The sequence below is a fragment of the Polyergus mexicanus genome, unplaced genomic scaffold, assembly GCF_030449975.1.
Source record: "Polyergus mexicanus isolate NDT 795.1 unplaced genomic scaffold, iyPolMexi1.0 SCAF_5, whole genome shotgun sequence".
Lineage (NCBI taxonomy): Eukaryota > Metazoa > Arthropoda > Insecta > Hymenoptera > Formicidae > Polyergus > Polyergus mexicanus.
The window spans coordinates 1,131,542-1,149,111 of NW_027223325.1; the positions used below are offsets into that span (position 1 = coordinate 1,131,542).

Below are 17,570 nucleotides of genomic sequence, written 5' to 3' on the forward strand. Positions count from 1 at the left end.
TAGTATTTTGTTAAATACTAAATTGAGAGTGAACTGAATATTATCCAACTACATTTATAAATGACATTTTACGGAGAAATTATATAAAGGATTTATATTTTCAATGTGTGGTGGTCTACGACAAAATTAATAGCGTACAGTTAGATTCTCGAAGTGCAAGTATGGTAATTTTAACTTATCACGTCACCGACATTGAGTCCTGAATTCTGCACAAGGATATTTTGATTATTATCCATCCAGTATGAATATTAAAAGAACGTTCTTCAATTTAACGCTACTTTCGTTTAGTCAGAAAATGTATTTTACGATATTAATATCTATTAATACGATGAAATGATTGTGCGCGTGCGTGTTTATGTCCCGCGATATTTGATTTCGGAGTACACGCTTTTTTTAAAAGCGTTAAAATAAGAGAAAAAAGATGTATTGTATTATCGTCGCGCAGATAAGTATGTAAATTCGCTAAAGAACATTATCAAGAGATATGATGCATTTCTTACATTCTCGTATGCATAAGCTAATTCATATTTAACGAAAAGGGCTGCCGCGGAAAAATGGAGGAAAATTTGCAAATAAAATAAAGCGATTATGCGAATCTCGCGGTTCGCGATAACGAGCAAAGTTTTTCGATTATATCTGACATGTGCACCTATCGGAATTGTGCAGTAAGTCAGGTAGTCAAATCTCTCATCTCTCATCGTGAAATATGAATATATAAAGCAAATGTATCGTTCATAAATATATATGTTTTTGTCAAGCAGATCGATCTCGAAAGCTCGAATATCCTAAGCAAAGCTCTCATCTTTCGTTCGTATAAACTTACTCTCTTAATAGGAATGACTGCGCCGTTATTAAACTTCGGAAATGGATGCAAATCATAATTGGGTATAGCATTTAGAAGGATGCATCTGTACGACTTTACATTTTTATACCACGAAAAGGATTCTTTAAAAAGGCGGCGGTATTTTTTCAATAAAATCTTTTCAATTAATTCTTTTATCAGAGCACGTGGAATACAAATTGTATTAAAGAAGGGCTATACATCGATAGTCCATTTAAATCCGTCTCTTAACATAAATTAGGTTGGAGGGTAGAACTATGCGTAGTCTAAGCTTAAGCCATCCCTTACCTCGGTAGTCAGTTAACTCTCAAAAGGATTAAATAGATCACTTAATCCTCTAGTCTAGTCATTCGATAATCTGTTTTCATTTGATAACCTGTGTAATATTATTACATTAGATTTGAGGATTAAATCATTTGGTGAAATAATATTGTGCATATTACAACTTTCTTATCATAAAAAATTAAATTGTATTATAACATAATTAAGATGATTGAGTGACAGTTACGTTATACAGGATGTCTCAAAACTATCAGATGTCCTTTTAATAGCAGATTTTCTGATTAATTTTGACGTAATTTTTCTTTAGCAAAAATCTCTCTGTCTCTCTCTCTCTCTCTCTCTCTCTCTCTCGGCATTGACAATTTCCAACTTGTAAGTGATTGAAGGAGAAGAACTTTCCGCAAACTAAACTTTGCGAAGTTAAAAAATTAATACAAAACTATATTCTTTAGTCAATTTCAAGTAAAGCTTGTTTTAATCGAATTTTAATTTAAGCTTAATCACAAAAATATATATTAAGGGAAAAATCGGAAAAATGATAACCACCCTTGACATTTTCGTTAAAAAGAATCGACTCTAAATTATCGGAGATATTCAAAGAGAAAAATTTATCGGAGCTATTAAAAGATATTCATATTAAAAGATATTTATATAATATATAATTTACTAAAGATTATATTATTTTTCTTCTAAAACGATAATTAATTTTACAACAACCATCATCACCACATAAATATTCGAAGAAAATTTTCCTATGTTTTTGCCGTACGAACAAACTCACCGATGGTCAATATTACGACGGTGCACGTATCGATCGAGATAATGAAAATTAGTCAATTACGTGTGCTTGCACAACGAGAATAATCCTCCAATCGCGCGGTATACACAAGACGACGCGCAAATTTACCCTCGTCGACATTTCCCGCTCAATTTTCAACTACTGCATCGCAGTAGTTATGACTTGTTATTGGACGGACTGAACACGCGCGCGTTTTTTCGCGAGAAAGGATCGCGCGACGTAACTCTGGTTGGCGGATAAACAAAGAGAACTTGTTTATCTCGCGATACTTCTTGCGTCGCGCAGGCCTTTTTTATCTGTCCGTGACAGGAAAATTTCGTCTATCGTCCCAATTCTCCCCTCCCCCCACCCCATCCCCCCAATGGCGTAATCATTTAACAAACGCGTCGAAAAAATTCACGCTCGTTTATCATAAAGAAGCTGAACGCTAAGGCTGTCATAGATATAGCCCGCGCAAGGTTTATAGAAAGAGAAAAAAAAAAGAAAGAGAAAAGAGAGAAAGAGAGACGATGTTGTCTCTTGGAATTATTTATTTTTATTATAATTAAAAGTTAACTGTGTAATTTATATCGTCGTTAAATTAATGAGATAAATATAATAACAATGATCATGTTTTTCTCTTGTTTGTAGTTTTCTTTGTTTATAATATATAAGTGTCTCTTAATTAATCACTTCTGGGAATCACTTCTGATAACAGTTGACGAATACTCTCATTATTTCTCTTTCAATTATCTTATAATTAATTTTATTTTGCTAATGAAAAAAATATTAATGTAATGTTACCTCTTCAATTTATAGAAATGTAAAAAATAAATTGTGTGCCATCGTTTGCGGAGTATAAAATTAGTTTTGCTAGTTAAAAGATAAATTAATTATGAGAAATTAAATTAATTAATATCCGAGATACACGCTTTATACATGATCTTTCCGGTGTCCAAGTCTATGTCCTTTCGTATCCCGCGTGTCCGAGAAATGTCATTCGTTTTCCCTCAATGTGCCCCGCTTCGCGTCGTCGACGGGAAACTTTGTGCATCGTTGAGGGAAAGAGTATCGATCCTCTTGACATGGAAATGGCGAATTAGCTCGAAACTTGATTAAGGAGCTAATGTCCTGGTCTCGCGAAGGACACAAAATCTCTCCTCTTCGGCGTAATCCTCACTTAATTGCCGTTTATCTCGCTAGTGTACGGCTATCCGTCAATCGTTTGTGTCTGAGATCAATAGCGATTTACGAAACGATTGTCGCGGGAAGATGATTTTGACGTGACAATGCAGAAATGTCAGGTGACAGGGGTGGGCTTCGCGTGGGTGATTTGTAGGCGAGTTTGTGAGACGGTGTGTTATAGGAGTCGGAAGGATCATTTCAACGCTTGTTCTTTGATGTTCGATATTAGCTTTTCCCGTAGATCTTGAGAAATGGTAGAAGATCTAATGTAAAATATATATGCGACGCGAGCAAAAATGAAAAAAAAAAAAAAAAAAAAAAACGCTCTCAGCCAAAAATGATTTCATTTTTCCGGAATTACAGCTTCTATTTTTCTAAATTATATCTTATTTGTGAACAAAAAAAAAACAACAACAATCTTAAATATTTGACAAATATTTCCGCGGAAGATAAAATCGCTTTTTTTTTTTTTTTTGCTTCCTTACAGAGGAAGCTTTGTTTTCGTGACAAAATTTTTTTTTCAGTTTTCTATGCCAATGTGTTTAGAATGTTTTAAAATGTCCGTATGTATGTATGTACGGAATGTACATTATACAACCTCCAACTTTCGCAAATTTTTAGACATCGGGTTGAATTTTTTTTACATATGTAAATAGAGTATCATTAAAGAATGGTTGATATTGAATTTGGTGAGGATTTTGATGAAAGAGTTCATCTTTTAGAAAATTTTTTGAGAAATGTACACGTTGTTACTGTCGCAAATTTTGAGATATCTTCCTTTATAAGAAAGCCAAAATTGAAAAGCTCGCTTGCTTTAAGCTTTGTGAGCGAAATAAAATGATGAGAAAGCAATGTGCAAGTTTCTAAATTGCACAATTTTTATTTATTTACATATTGGTATTCTTCGATGAAAAAATAATTTTACTTGATAAACGTTACGGTGAACATATACAACGACGATTATTACATGTATTTTTTTAGTATGCGTACACGAAATTGTGTGAAAAGCGTAAACAATAGTATCAAAGATCTGCATAATATTCGTTATTTACGAGATATTAAATTTCCAAAATATAATGTATGGCTACAACACACGCGCATACAATACAAAAGAGCGCTTTAAAATTATCGACAACGCGGAATACGTCTGGATGATTATTGATTTTGCCGCGTTATTGTGTCCAGTTATTCAACCGGTGCAAGTCAATCATTTTATATAACGTAACCAACGGCAGAGAGCGTTCCAGATGTACAAAGCAGCAACCAGTGCAATGAATAAGTTCTGCGAAATTGAAATACGAACTAGGAAAAAAGACTGAATAAAAAATATCTATTATACAACACGAAATGATTCGCGATAAAAAATCGGATGTTTAAGAAGCGGCTGCATAATGGGAATTGATATTTTCATCCTTGTCAACTGCAGTCGAAATGTATAATCATTAATGAAGCTATTCGATATTACTTAATCTATTCCTCTGTAAATTTCCGACATTTATATTATCACGTTACAATATTACGCGCGATTATCAGATTTTTTTTTTCAAATAATTAAAATTGATTTTTAAATGTCATTTTTAATCAATGATTTCGAAATTTATAACATTTAATATCTCGACAGCCATGTTGTTAAATGTAAGTTATGGATTTTGCAAGAGTTTATCAACAGTGTTACAATTTTTCTCGCCTAATGTGCTGCTAGACCGATATCCAATCGTTCCTGTATTAACTTCTCGCGTGTCGGAAGTAAAAACATCGCAATTTCTTTCAATTTACGAAACGTAATAACCTATTAGTGATATCATTTGGCTTACTCGCGAAAGACGCGCGTCAAAATCATCGAGAGAATCCGCGCCGCGCGTCCATCGATCGCTCAAAAAATATTGGCTCCCTATGGGAAACTGCAACGGTGCAATAAGAACGGATGGACATTGTATTTCTTACTGAGTAGGGTATATGCCCAACGGAGAGGAATGCGCACAGCGGAAAAACCATTGCAAACCACAATGCGAACATGGTCTCCCATAGCGCCGCTCGTAAATCATTTATTAAACGGACACACCTCTCGTTCAGACGTGCAAGCTTAAGAAGATCGTTTGTTGGAGAGGAAGTTATTTTTATTATCGTCGAATCGTGCTTTTGCATATATGCTATAGCGATTAATAGATGAAATGTGGTCTGAAAAATCTAAGATCCCACATTGAGAATATAGAAATTGGGGGAAACGTTGAAGGCTTAGAAACGAAAAAAGTCTTACGTTACACTTATCCCGGAAAAAAAAAAAAAAAAAAAAACTTTTAGTTGTCTATTAAAATTATTTACTACAAAATATTCCGGTGAAAAAAAAGTACAGTGCTCTCAAAATTAACTCTGTACAGCTGATATTTTTTAATTCGGTATTGTGCGTGGGACTAAGAGATTTCCATTTCTTTTTCTGCACGAAATAGGATGAATTTTTCATTAGCCCAGATATTCTGACGGGAATACTACATATTACCTGCTTTGAAATTTCAGTACGGTACAAAATTGTACTGGCATTTACTTTTAATTAAAAGCTTCGTCTTTTAACAATCGGAAGAGCTCTATTTTAGTTGTATTTGTTGAGCAATTCCTTCCGGTAATGGAGCCTGATAATCATTACTTGTATATACAGAAAAACCAATTAGCTGACATTAAATTATAAAAAAACTTGTGTTTTCTCCTCAGTATTACAATCAGAATCTCTTTGATCGAGATAATGAAGAATATTATTAAATTATTTCTATTAAACTGTAATTCTGCTTTTCTCTCTTTGTCATAAAATTAAATATAAATTAACTGCAATTTATTTAGATTAGAAATTCAATTAATCGTGTTGAATTAAGTAGTATCAAAATCCTTAATTTATTTTCTTAGCTTTGTGAACAAAATTATTCCGAAATTGATATTGGAACTGACAGTGAAATATAATTATATCTACCGAATTAATAGACGAAATATTTTTTCCGATTCTAATAAAATAGATTAAATTTGAATTCAACCTTTCTTCAACGATGCCTTGTGATGGAAGATAATCGCTTGCCAAAAGTTTTTAGTTTAGTTTTTAGTTTCTTTGTTCGTCAAATCATTTAATTTTCATTACTACATAACTGCTTCCTTTTGCTCTATTCTTTTCATTATCTGTTTTGTGGTGAAAAGAACACATCCAGATGTAAAGTTTCAGATCGCGACATATAGACATGCTCCGGTCATGCAATGACCTCATCACCATATCATCGTGTCTCCGGCACACGAAATTGCTCCGCGAAATGTGAGAATAGCTTTGCCGGGTTCCCTAAATATTTGCATCAGGCACAAACCAGATCGCCCAACTTAAGATAGAGCGACGGAAGTTGGGCGTAACAGTTGCAGCTAGCATCTATAGTATCTCATTCTGGCAATGTGGCCTAGTTGGAGGAGAGAATAAGATGATAAAGTCGATTGACCGCGTGGTGAGTTTTCCATTTCGGCAGATATTGTTTCTCGTTTGCGACACATATGCCAGCCATTCATAGAATGCACGCGAAATTGGCTTTGCTCCACCCGGAAGTGATTAGTTTTCGATCGAACGTGGCGCATAGCACGTTTCGGATGAAAATATTTTGTCACCGAAAATAATTGACCACAGCCCGGACACCGGTCTACGTAGTTTCAGCCTGTATCCAATCTGGACCGGGCTTAGGGACAAACTTTTCAACAAGGTCTGGAGAACCCTCATCTCAAGCCGAAGGGACAGCCTAATACACAGTAATCCCGGTGACGCTTAACTGGTCAAAATCGATATAAATGATCCACAGAGAAAAAACGATTTTATTCACTGTTTATAGCAAGAAAAAATACGGATTCTCGCTATCATTAATCACTGTCAATTATAACCCGCGACACATAGTTAAAAAAAAACTATGTGTATGTACTTATCATCGAGTGGCACGAACGATAATGAAAATTTAATAGATATAAAATGATGGCTGTACAAATAAAACTATAATATCAATAAAACAACAAGGTTTATTATTTTTAATAGAATCTCAATATCGATAAAATAACACAGAGTCTGCACGCGCGCAAACGATATAGCTATGTCATCGCGTATTGTGTATATATAGTTATAAAAAAGAAATTTTTAAATGTCTCGTATATAGAGGTATCTAACAAAAAAAGTTAAATATTGACGAATTTCTTCCCTTTCGCCCCTCCGCGGAAACTTTCGTATTTTATTTAGGGGACTGTGAAAACAACCCTTAAATTCGCAAAGGAATACGTAAAAAAAAGAAAAAAAATGCGGATATTTGACTCGAAGCCGCACTATTTTCAGTTTGTGAAAACGAGCGGAGAGCCAAAGTGTTCTCTCCTTGTTAGTCGTGACGACGTAAGTCGCCACGCTATACAGATTTCCTGGAGTGTCGGGGACATATCCCCGACGCTAAAAATACCGGACAACCAAAGACTCTTCCAATATTTCCCCGTCATGGATAATTGCCGGTTCATTATATAAAATGCCGCCCCGTATTTTCCGATATTCGTAACGAAAATATGGCGTGTTTCCTCCCTTCTCCACGCCGTTCTCGCCATTTATCGTCGTCTGCACGAGAGTCCGCGACGAGACGACGACGGGGACGAGAGAGAGAGAGAGAGAGAGAGATACGCTTTATTTAAAGATTTTATTAATCGATACACAAAGCGCCTTTAAACACAGAAATTAACTCCCCGGTGATATCTACGCAATTTGTGATTCGTCGATCATGTTACTCGCGTATGAAAACAGGAGCGCGTTATCCCGTTGCTGAAATGATAATGGAAATGTTATTTTTCAATCAACGTGCTCGGATAAAACACGCAAATGTCTCGTGTATTAAATAGCTATTATTGCTTAATTGTACATTTTACAGTGGAATAATTCCATCCTTACGGATCGCGTGCCACTGTTTAATGATACAGATTTATTCATCTAATTGTTGAAATCGTTTATTTTCGACATTTCTCATTATAATCCAGGTTTAATACGTTTGGAAGAATATTGAACCGTGAAACTTGAGTATTTTTCGCGTCAATATTTAGTTAAAACCCGTAAATAAATTTACATCGCACGATGTGTGCGAGAGCTACGAATCTTTTCACATATGACCTTTTTCGCGTTTCAGAATATTTTGCAGACTTAAAATCACGTTTGCGTACATTCTACGGACGCGAGTTTTAAAAATGTAATTTTATTAAACATTCCGTTCTCGCAAAATGTGCGCGTTAAAACAGTTGTTTATTGAAAATGATTGAAACATTCCCGATATCATTTTACTCGTCGATTTCAATATCGATAGTTAAACAAAAAGGCACGCGTTATGCGCGAACAACTGGAAATAAAGTTGCCAACTTAATCATCAAATCGCGCGCTCGTGGAAGTCGCGTCGCAAAATTTATGTTCTTGAATATTCTCGCGAGAATCCAGATACCGTCGCTTTAGTAATAGAGTTACAAATAAGTGCGGGAGCACATTTCCCCGCCATCGCCGGCGGGGCACTTTCATTTCGTATTCCGTGCAGGGGACGATAATGGTGGATCGACGCGGCTTCCTCAACGTATCCTAATAAAGGATACGATCGAAACTCGGAGATCGACCTTGGACGAACGTTATATTCAATATGACGAGAAGGGGAAGAGAAAGAGCAAGATTCCCTTTATCCGGATCAACAATATATTTCGCACTGGCGCGATTTTTCTCGAGCGTCTCACTTACTTTATCGTCGATTTTACACGGTATTAAACGGACCGTTTGTAAATTGAAGTTAAATATTGTTAGGCCACACGCTACCCTCATTAATGACAAAAGTTTAGTGAGATTTACGTCCCTTCTCAAGTTGCGAGTTTCTTTTCGCAAATCTTAGTAAAGATGCCACGTGCGATTTTGGCTCCGGTTGTATCTCGGACTTTATCTACTGAAACTTTTAGAAGTATAAGAGGACTTTTTTTCCGGGCAAACGGTCGCGCGAACTTTCATCGTCGTTCTAGTAGGAGTGCGATAGAAAGCAAAAATAAAAAAAAATAAAAATAAAAAAAAATAAAAAATAAATCAGCGATCTTAATTTTTTTTCCCCCCTCTCTCATTATACAGAGCGTTTTTAAGAGTGGCCCTCTTTCGTAAATGCATTTTGTTTCGCGCCAGCAGAATGCAGGCGTTTCACCCGGCGTCAGTGCACCCGGCGGTCGACAATTCAACGTATCTGAAACAAGATCGTGGAGTCCGGTGCTTAGGATAAACGGGCTGCGATTAACAAATATCTCGTAAACTAGCGGGTGTCGCTATGCGCATTCATGTGCGAGATATCCCTTTGAATTTGCGCTTCGCGCAATTCTGCTGTAATTTGCGGAGAAATTAAATTACGTTTATATCAGAGCTCGAAGGAGAATAAGGAAAGAAAACGGAGTTAAAGCGGAAGTAATTGCGAAAATTTTCTATGCGAGTTAGTAATCCGCGCGTTTAAATAATAAAAATTGAATTGTGAATTTTGTTCTTTTGAGACGGCGAATTAAAAGATAAATTAAAGACTTAATTTAATTGAAGAGAAAGAGAAGAAAGGTACTCGAAAGATCCTTGCGAATAGAATAGTCTCGGTATAGATGTTGTGTCGCATGGTTTATATATATTAATAATTAATTAATTAATTAATTATATGTAAATTATTGAATTATATATATATCAATTATATAATTAATATATATAAGTAATTAATTATATATTATAAGAAATTGATTAAGAAATAATTTTTACATTCTCCAAAGTAGACCGATTACTGAAGACTGCTAGTATGTTTAACGAGCGGCCAGAGATTCTTTGCCGCGATTACTCGCGAACGTTCCCGATCGTATTTCTTGTTTTGGTATTCAGAACCACATCGCTTAGCTGCTTAATTAATAGGTCGGGAGATGGTGAAAGATGATCGATATGCGAAGTGCGTGGGATATGCCCGCTCGCAGAACCGTCCCGCCATTTACCGTACTACGTACGGAGGAGGCCGCGCGTATTCCACAGCGTGCGGCATATTATCCGCACATTCCATCATTCCCTCGTACCATCGCTCCTGGAAACTGTTAATTCTCCACGAATAATGCCCGAACGGGCATCTCTCATTCGCGCAATTAAAGAAATTGATCTTTTAACGCCGCGCGTTTCGATTAAAAAATTAAACCCCTTCTCCCCGCAACTTCTCGCATTCACCAGAGAAACGATGTTTCAATCTTTGGATTAATTCCAAAGAGGATCGGCGACGAGGATATGGATCGAGAACGTATTTTTGTCCGCTGCTAAAATTCCTCATCGCTATAATATAAGAATATATGATATACACGCGCGAGTAACTTATGGTATATTTGTCATCTCGGGGGAATTTGACTTATATAAAGTTATCACCTCATAAAAGCTCGCTGTTCGACGAAGAGGAGGGAGAATCAGCTTCAAGTAACGCGCGATCAACGTGCGCGGTTAAGTATACTTACGAGACAATCGCCGACGATGGCATTTAAGCCGTGTCTTCTCCCGATACCATCGTATCCCTCCGGCACGAGGACCAAACTCAAAGAGAGGGACACCGTCCCCCTCGCCCGGGAATTCAAAGGCTCCTTCACCGGACAAAGCGAGGACACTTGTCAAAGGTGGTACACATGATCGGAGTCATCGTCCCGCACCGGTCCGACGATAATAACAAGCGACTTAGTCTCGATCGCGCGAAAGAGATGGAAGAATTCGGAGACTTGTCAATCGTAATTTCGCAAATCTTATGATTCTCCTCGCGATTGCAGGATTGCTCGAATACGGACGGCTCTTTCAACCCCGCGCAGCGCACATGTCCCGCGTTGCGTACCCGCCGCGTGTCGCAGGCAACCCCCGGGAGACGTCGTTTCCGTGCCCCCTGCACGTCAACAAGCCTCGCCGGCGATAATGGAGAACGGCGACGATGACGGAACACGCGCATATATTGCGAACGTGTACCGAACGCTCCGGCGCTCGGTATCGAACTGACTGCGAAAGCTCTCTACGACCAGCAACCAGCAGAGCTCTGGCCAGCTCACTCCTACTCTCGACGAGACGCGCGACGCCGGCGACGAAGAGATGAGAGCGGCGGCGAGTGAGAGCGCGAGTCCGTCCCGGGGAAGCCGAAAGCACCAGCGCGCGCGCCAGCAGCACCAGAGGGTAGGCCGGATCATCCCTACCTACCTACTCCCTTATGCCTAAAGAGAAAGAGAGAGAGAGAGAGAGAGAGAGAGAGAGAGAGAGGGGGGTTCCTCATCGCCACAGACTTTTCCCCTGGCCTCGTCGTTCTACATCCAATTGTCCCTCTCCCTCTCCATCATTTCGCGGATCGGAATTGAGAGAAACCGGACTGCGGTTTGATTGGCTATCGTCGAAATGAAAACACGCATCTCGTGCGGTCAGCGTGCGTCTCGTCGAGACGAGATTGTCGTCGATTGTGCGGACCCTTATACGACAGCGCTTTCGGTTCTCCAATTGTAGTCGAGTCCTTATGAAATCCATGAGACGAGGAAAAATTTTCTACGATGTTGGTGTATACGGATTTATTCGATTACGATGGGGAGGATGTGAATTATATTCATATGCGTGCTTCCGAAGCTATAAAATTAGACGTTCACTTTTACGGTGTTTGCGCCCGTTTATCTCACGATTCTTATATACGTTCATTTCAGTTATGTAAACGCGCATTATATGGACCATCACGTGACCATACTACAAGCTTTGTATCTTTCTATAAATAGTTAAAGTCACGTTTTACTGTCTCGAGAACTTCAACTATCTTTCACATGTTTCTTTCTAATGTATAATACAATGCTAAAATAAAATAATAGAAAAATATATTATAAATTCTACTATATATATATATATAATGTTTTCGTAATTTTTATAAATTTGTTTTTGTTTAATAATTTTCTTTTAGAAATTTAATAAAAACTTTTAATACTTAATATATATATATATATATATTTAAAATAAAAAGTTTATATTATATTGATGAAAAAATTTTACTAATTATTTAATGATAACTGATTCTTTAGATTTAGAATTTTAATGAAAAAAACATTGAAATCATTTTATGGAAAATATAACGTAATATAACTGATCTCATTTTATTAATGTCATGTACGAGAATCGAGCAAAATGAGAAGAAAAAAGAGAGAGATCCTTTTTTAATTTATACTTTTTTCTGCCATATAACTTCCGAATTTTCTATAGATTGAAACGAAAGTTGCAAATCCAATAAATCAGGCATCTGCCATGTAAAATTAATACATGTTGGAAAGTCCAACTGTTAACGTAAGCATGAAAAATGTTCGAAGAATTGAGATAGTTAGGTAATATGACGGGAGTAAATTTGGCGAAGCAAGAGAGATTGTGGATTTTGTGGTAAAGTTTATCAAAGTAAAGTCATGAACAATCTTGGCGAAAAGTATGAAGTACCTTCGCTAAGTTGTACTAACTCAAACTAGTTAATGTCCGCAAATTAAAAGCGGCAACAAATTTTCCAGCTATTTTAACGTGCTCTAGTATTTGTTATAACTCTATCCTAAACGTTATCTCGGATCTCTTGTAATTTCCGATTGTCAATCAATTTATCACAAATTATTAATTTTTAATCGAGATAAATTATTATTGTGATTTAAATATTTAAATAAAATTTTTCACCTTCTTACTTTTCTTTTCTTTTCTTTTCTTTTCTTATCCTCCGTTTGCGCTTTCTCCTTTTATCGTAGATATCCGACGAATTGGAATTGAATCTAACAATCTGATTGGGTGCCATCGACCGTACGAGACAAAATGTGTGCGGGGCTCCAGTGATATGCGTAATACATCTCGAGACGAGGGCTTTAAAGCCCTCACGAGTGATAACATTTAAGTAAATCGCGCCGAAGCAATATCTTCGAGATTTCTAAAAGATCTCGCTCTTTTGTAAAGAATCTCCGTTTATCATCGCTCATCTTCGAAATTTAATATACTACTGCCAATCACATACACATTCTCTGTCATTGCAAATATTGAAATTGATTTTTTGTCCTATTTATTTGCCATATTCTTGATCTTGCGCAAAGTAAAATATATAAAGAAAATTATTTCGAGGATTAAAATATTTTTTAATGGTTCTCAACCAATTTGTCGATGTACGAAAAATTTAGATGTACATATAATACAAAAATGTAAAAATTATTAGACTGTAACTCAATTTTTTTTTCATTACATTTATTTTTTAGAATAATTTACAAAAAAAAATAAACAATTAAGGACCTGCATTTTTTCCATTTTAATCTAATAACTTTTACCTCTGTGAGAGAAATTCCTTTTTTTTTTTTTACTATTTTCTACAACAGTCTCGTTTCAAATGTTTCTTTTTTTGTTTTATTTTATTTGTTTGTTTTGCTATCAGGATTAATAAATCATGATTCGCGCAAACCATATTATACGCACCGCACGTAATGTGGTTATAAACGCGATCATACTACATTTTAAGATGTCAATTTAATTTATTACTACTCTTTTGATACAGCGTATTGTGATAAATATAAACTGTCCTCGTTAAACGCGATTTTATCGGCTTGTCGTTGTTAAATGAAACGTTGATTGCTCTCGTATAAATGAAAGGTGTACCCTTATTAAATCATCGTCCCGCAATATAAACCCGGTTGAAGTAACAGCAAGTTCAAAGCTTAAGTAGCATGACTGGGTAAGAATGTGACGTTTCTCCGAGCGAAAAGGGTCTCGGAACGATTTATCTTAGTTTAGCGTGACAAATTTTTCAGGTCTACGAGCACGGTATGTACAAAGATGGATTTAATACGGCTTTTCTCCTCCTCTTATCTCCCTCGTCCGTTCTCTCGCTAGTCTCCCTATACTCGGTATTTCTCATCTATCGAAGCATTTCGCGAACTGAAATTAAATCTGACGATCAAATTGAGCCCCATCGAGCGTGCGAATTAGAACGTGTCCAGGGAAAAAAAAAAACAGTGTGAAACTTTTACGAGATTTAGTTCTTAAACAAATTATCAAGATTTACAACTAATTGCCTCGCGAATGACGTAAAATATTACTGATGATATAAACGTCGTGTAAACATATATTTTCGATTAAATCAAATTCATTGAAAAATTCAAGAGCGATTTCATCTTTTTCCCGAATTAATTTTCCACGTCATTATTGCGTAAGAGAAAATATTGGAGAAAAGCAGGACCATTAAAAAAAAAAAAAAAAAAAAACAATCCGCAAGAAAATTTCTACGCATCGACATGCGAAATGGGCAATTTCTTTTTTTATCAACTTAGAATCGCGAGCGATTTCGCCGCTCTCATTTCCATCTTCTCGCGAGAGTAAACACACGATTTTGAAGTTTCGGCGGTTTTCGGGAACGTCGATACTCCTTAGAAAATGTGTTTTCCCCGCACTTCGAACGATTTTGGTATAGTTGCCTGCTTGCCGTATACGTCGACGAGAGTTTTTCACGCGTTCATCACGTTCGACGATGAAAAGTTTCAATTATGCGACCCAGGTCAAGGTTGTTACTATGCGGCTACATCTGTCTATTGCGCGAAATCTCGAATCACACGACTGGTCGCGTTATCTTACGGAATGTCCGTCTGTATCTTTTGCTGTTCGCTATCTTTAATATTTCAGGTTTCACCTTTCCAGCGCGTTCTGACTTACATTTAAAAATATCAATATGTTTGATATTTTCGATTATGAGTAAAATGATTCGTGTTTAAAAATTTAATTTTGAAAGGATTTTATTTTACAAGGATCGATTTGTAGCTTATATAAGTTGGAACGTTACATTTTTCACACAAAACACGCCTTTATACGCAGTTTATATGTCGGGTTTACAACTGATCATCATAGTGCATGCGTTATACCATCTTGTGATTACCACGAGCAAAAGCGTAATATCCAATAACGGTGCGTCATGCTCAGTCGTGAACATGCATATGCGCACGCTAGATTATGGTTGCATATGTGATTCCCCGCAAGAACGTCCGATAAGAATTTGCATACGTATATCTCGGAGCTACAAAGAGCGATATACGCGAAACTTTTATGTAATTGTATAAATGTCAAGATACATGACATTTGACATTTATGTAGAAGGATATCAACTTCTTACTAATAATATATTAATTTTTATTTAAATGTCATGTTAGAGTTTAGTTAAAGAACTGTCGAGACAAGAGCAATTAAAAGCACAAGGGAAACCTAAACTATCCTATATATTGGAATTTCCATGTATAAACTTTGTCGTGTGAATAAAACTCGCGAAATATCACACAATTACAAAGTTATTATACTCCATACGAGATGTTTCGCTAATTTCTTCGTGCTATATACATAAATGTATTATCATATCTACAGAATTGATGTGTACACACCTTCCATACATAGAGGGAGTAAATTCGTTTACGTAAATATTTGTACACACACACACACACACACACACACACACACACACATATATATATATATATATATGTACATATGCGTACAGAGATCTGCGGAATGGAATTTCTAAACTCAACGCTAGTAACGAGAGAGAGCTAAAGTTTTCATGTCAAGAGATCTAGAGCTGTAGGAGAAAAATGGAAAAGAAGAAAAAAAAAAGAAAAAAAATGAAAGAAGAGAAGGAAAATAGAATCACAAAGAAAGAAAGAACGGAAAAAAGAAGAGAAAACAGCAAAATGAAAAGAAAGAATAATATAAAATTTGTTATCTATATTATTTGCGGCAACAAATCGCATTGGAAATGCTTTTACGCTACGTTTAATTTTTTATAATCATGCAAATGCTGTGTGTCGAATTACTTTTAATCTTACGACGGAGATGAAAAGGATAAAGCGCGAAATAATTGAGATCGACGTTGTTTTAAGCGAAGAATAAACGAAAGAAACTTACAGAAAGGAGAGATAAAAACTCCCAACCTTCCCGGTTCTCTAAACGTTAATTAGACTACTGGGTATATACATATTTATGAAAACTCTGAAACAAAATCCCCTCGATGTGTAAATAGGAGTGCCATCTGTAATTATACAGACCTAGGACCGAAAGGTTTAAAACCCCGGACTATTCCAATTGAAACCCGGATATCCATAATTTATTATGTGAAATTATTACGACTGTTGACAAAGCGATAAAAATAGAATAATTTTTATTTGAATTACTAATAATCAATAATATTATTAATAGTCATTATTATTAAGAATTATTAATAATACTAATAATGTAATATTACATTATTTTGTTTGCTGTCAATGATCCCAATGTCTCAAGGCTTGAACAATATCGCACGTACAACATACACAGACACAGCCTCAAAATACGACGCGCGCATCGTTTTATGTCACGCGCTCAAAAAACCCGGACTACTTTGAGAAATCCTCCCGGACGTTCCCGGACGCTCGAAAAATTAGGACAAATCCGGGAAAAACCGAACGGATAGCAGCCCTATGTGTAAATCGTTTCATCAGCGAGTCGTGTTCGCCTTGAACTGATAAAGGATTTCGTGGTAATACGAGGGATGAAAAATTGCCACGAAAAATTACCAGTTCCCAGCGGATCTTTGCATTACCGATCTAATTTAAGGGAGTTTTGAGGAAGGAAAGGTTCAGAAAAATGTGAACAAAATTATTTTTCGGAAAATAGAAAAAATATTCTATGGCGTGTGAAGCTAAATAAATGTTTCTAAAAATATCTATATTTTTGCGAATTAAAAATTAAATTTGCACTTAAAATTAATTAATAATATTAATAAATAAACAATTCAATATATAGTATATATATTCTTAGATAGATAAACAATTAGTTTCAATCTTGAATTATTTTTAATATGTATAAATATGTTATAATAAATTAAAAAAAAAAAAATATTCCCGGGCAATACAAGGAATTTATAGAAAAGATCGCTATTGATTTATACGTCGGAAAGATTAAGATGTCGCGTCTATTTAATCAAAAAGAGAACAGAATATTCTCTGTAATCGATATATTAGAGACATCCGGTTTACTCCAGCAAACCGGATGCCTCTGCTTTTTTGCACCGTCATCGTCCTTTCCGTCATTTCTGCCTTTATCTCATAAACGGCCGCATTATCAGAGAGGAACGCGCACAAAAGAATGTTCTTTGTAAAATGGCATCGAAATTCTATTTGAAAATTTCTACCTGTAACAATGCCAATATAATTTGTTATTAAATCTTTTTACGAACCAAATACCAAGCTTATACTCTCTTTTTAGTTGGATCTTTATTATACTTCAAGGATTAAAGTTCATTTTTAGATTATTTAATCTTTTATTTCCTGTTAGGTCATAAATGAATGAAAAACGTTTTATTCGCGAAAAAAATTATTACACCGACAAGATACTGTTAAATTTTATATTTAAAAAATATGCAAATGTACAAATTTTATAAATATAATTATATTATATACAAT

At 35.7% G+C, this 17,570-nt stretch overlaps 1 protein-coding gene across 3 annotated transcripts in view; it reads right to left on the reverse strand.

Annotated features, from left to right (window-relative positions):
* LOC138933154 (retinal guanylyl cyclase 2) overlaps positions 1 to 11,136 on the reverse strand; it is a 42,128-nt gene extending 30,992 nt beyond the window's left edge. For all 3 annotated transcript variants that reach the window (XM_070295693.1, XM_070295694.1, XM_070295695.1), the window contains exon 1: positions 10,593 to 11,136. The gene's annotated coding sequence lies outside the window, so the exon portion shown is untranslated. The remainder of the gene's footprint in view (positions 1 to 10,592) is intronic.
* Between the last annotated feature and the right edge of the window lie 6,434 nt (positions 11,137 to 17,570).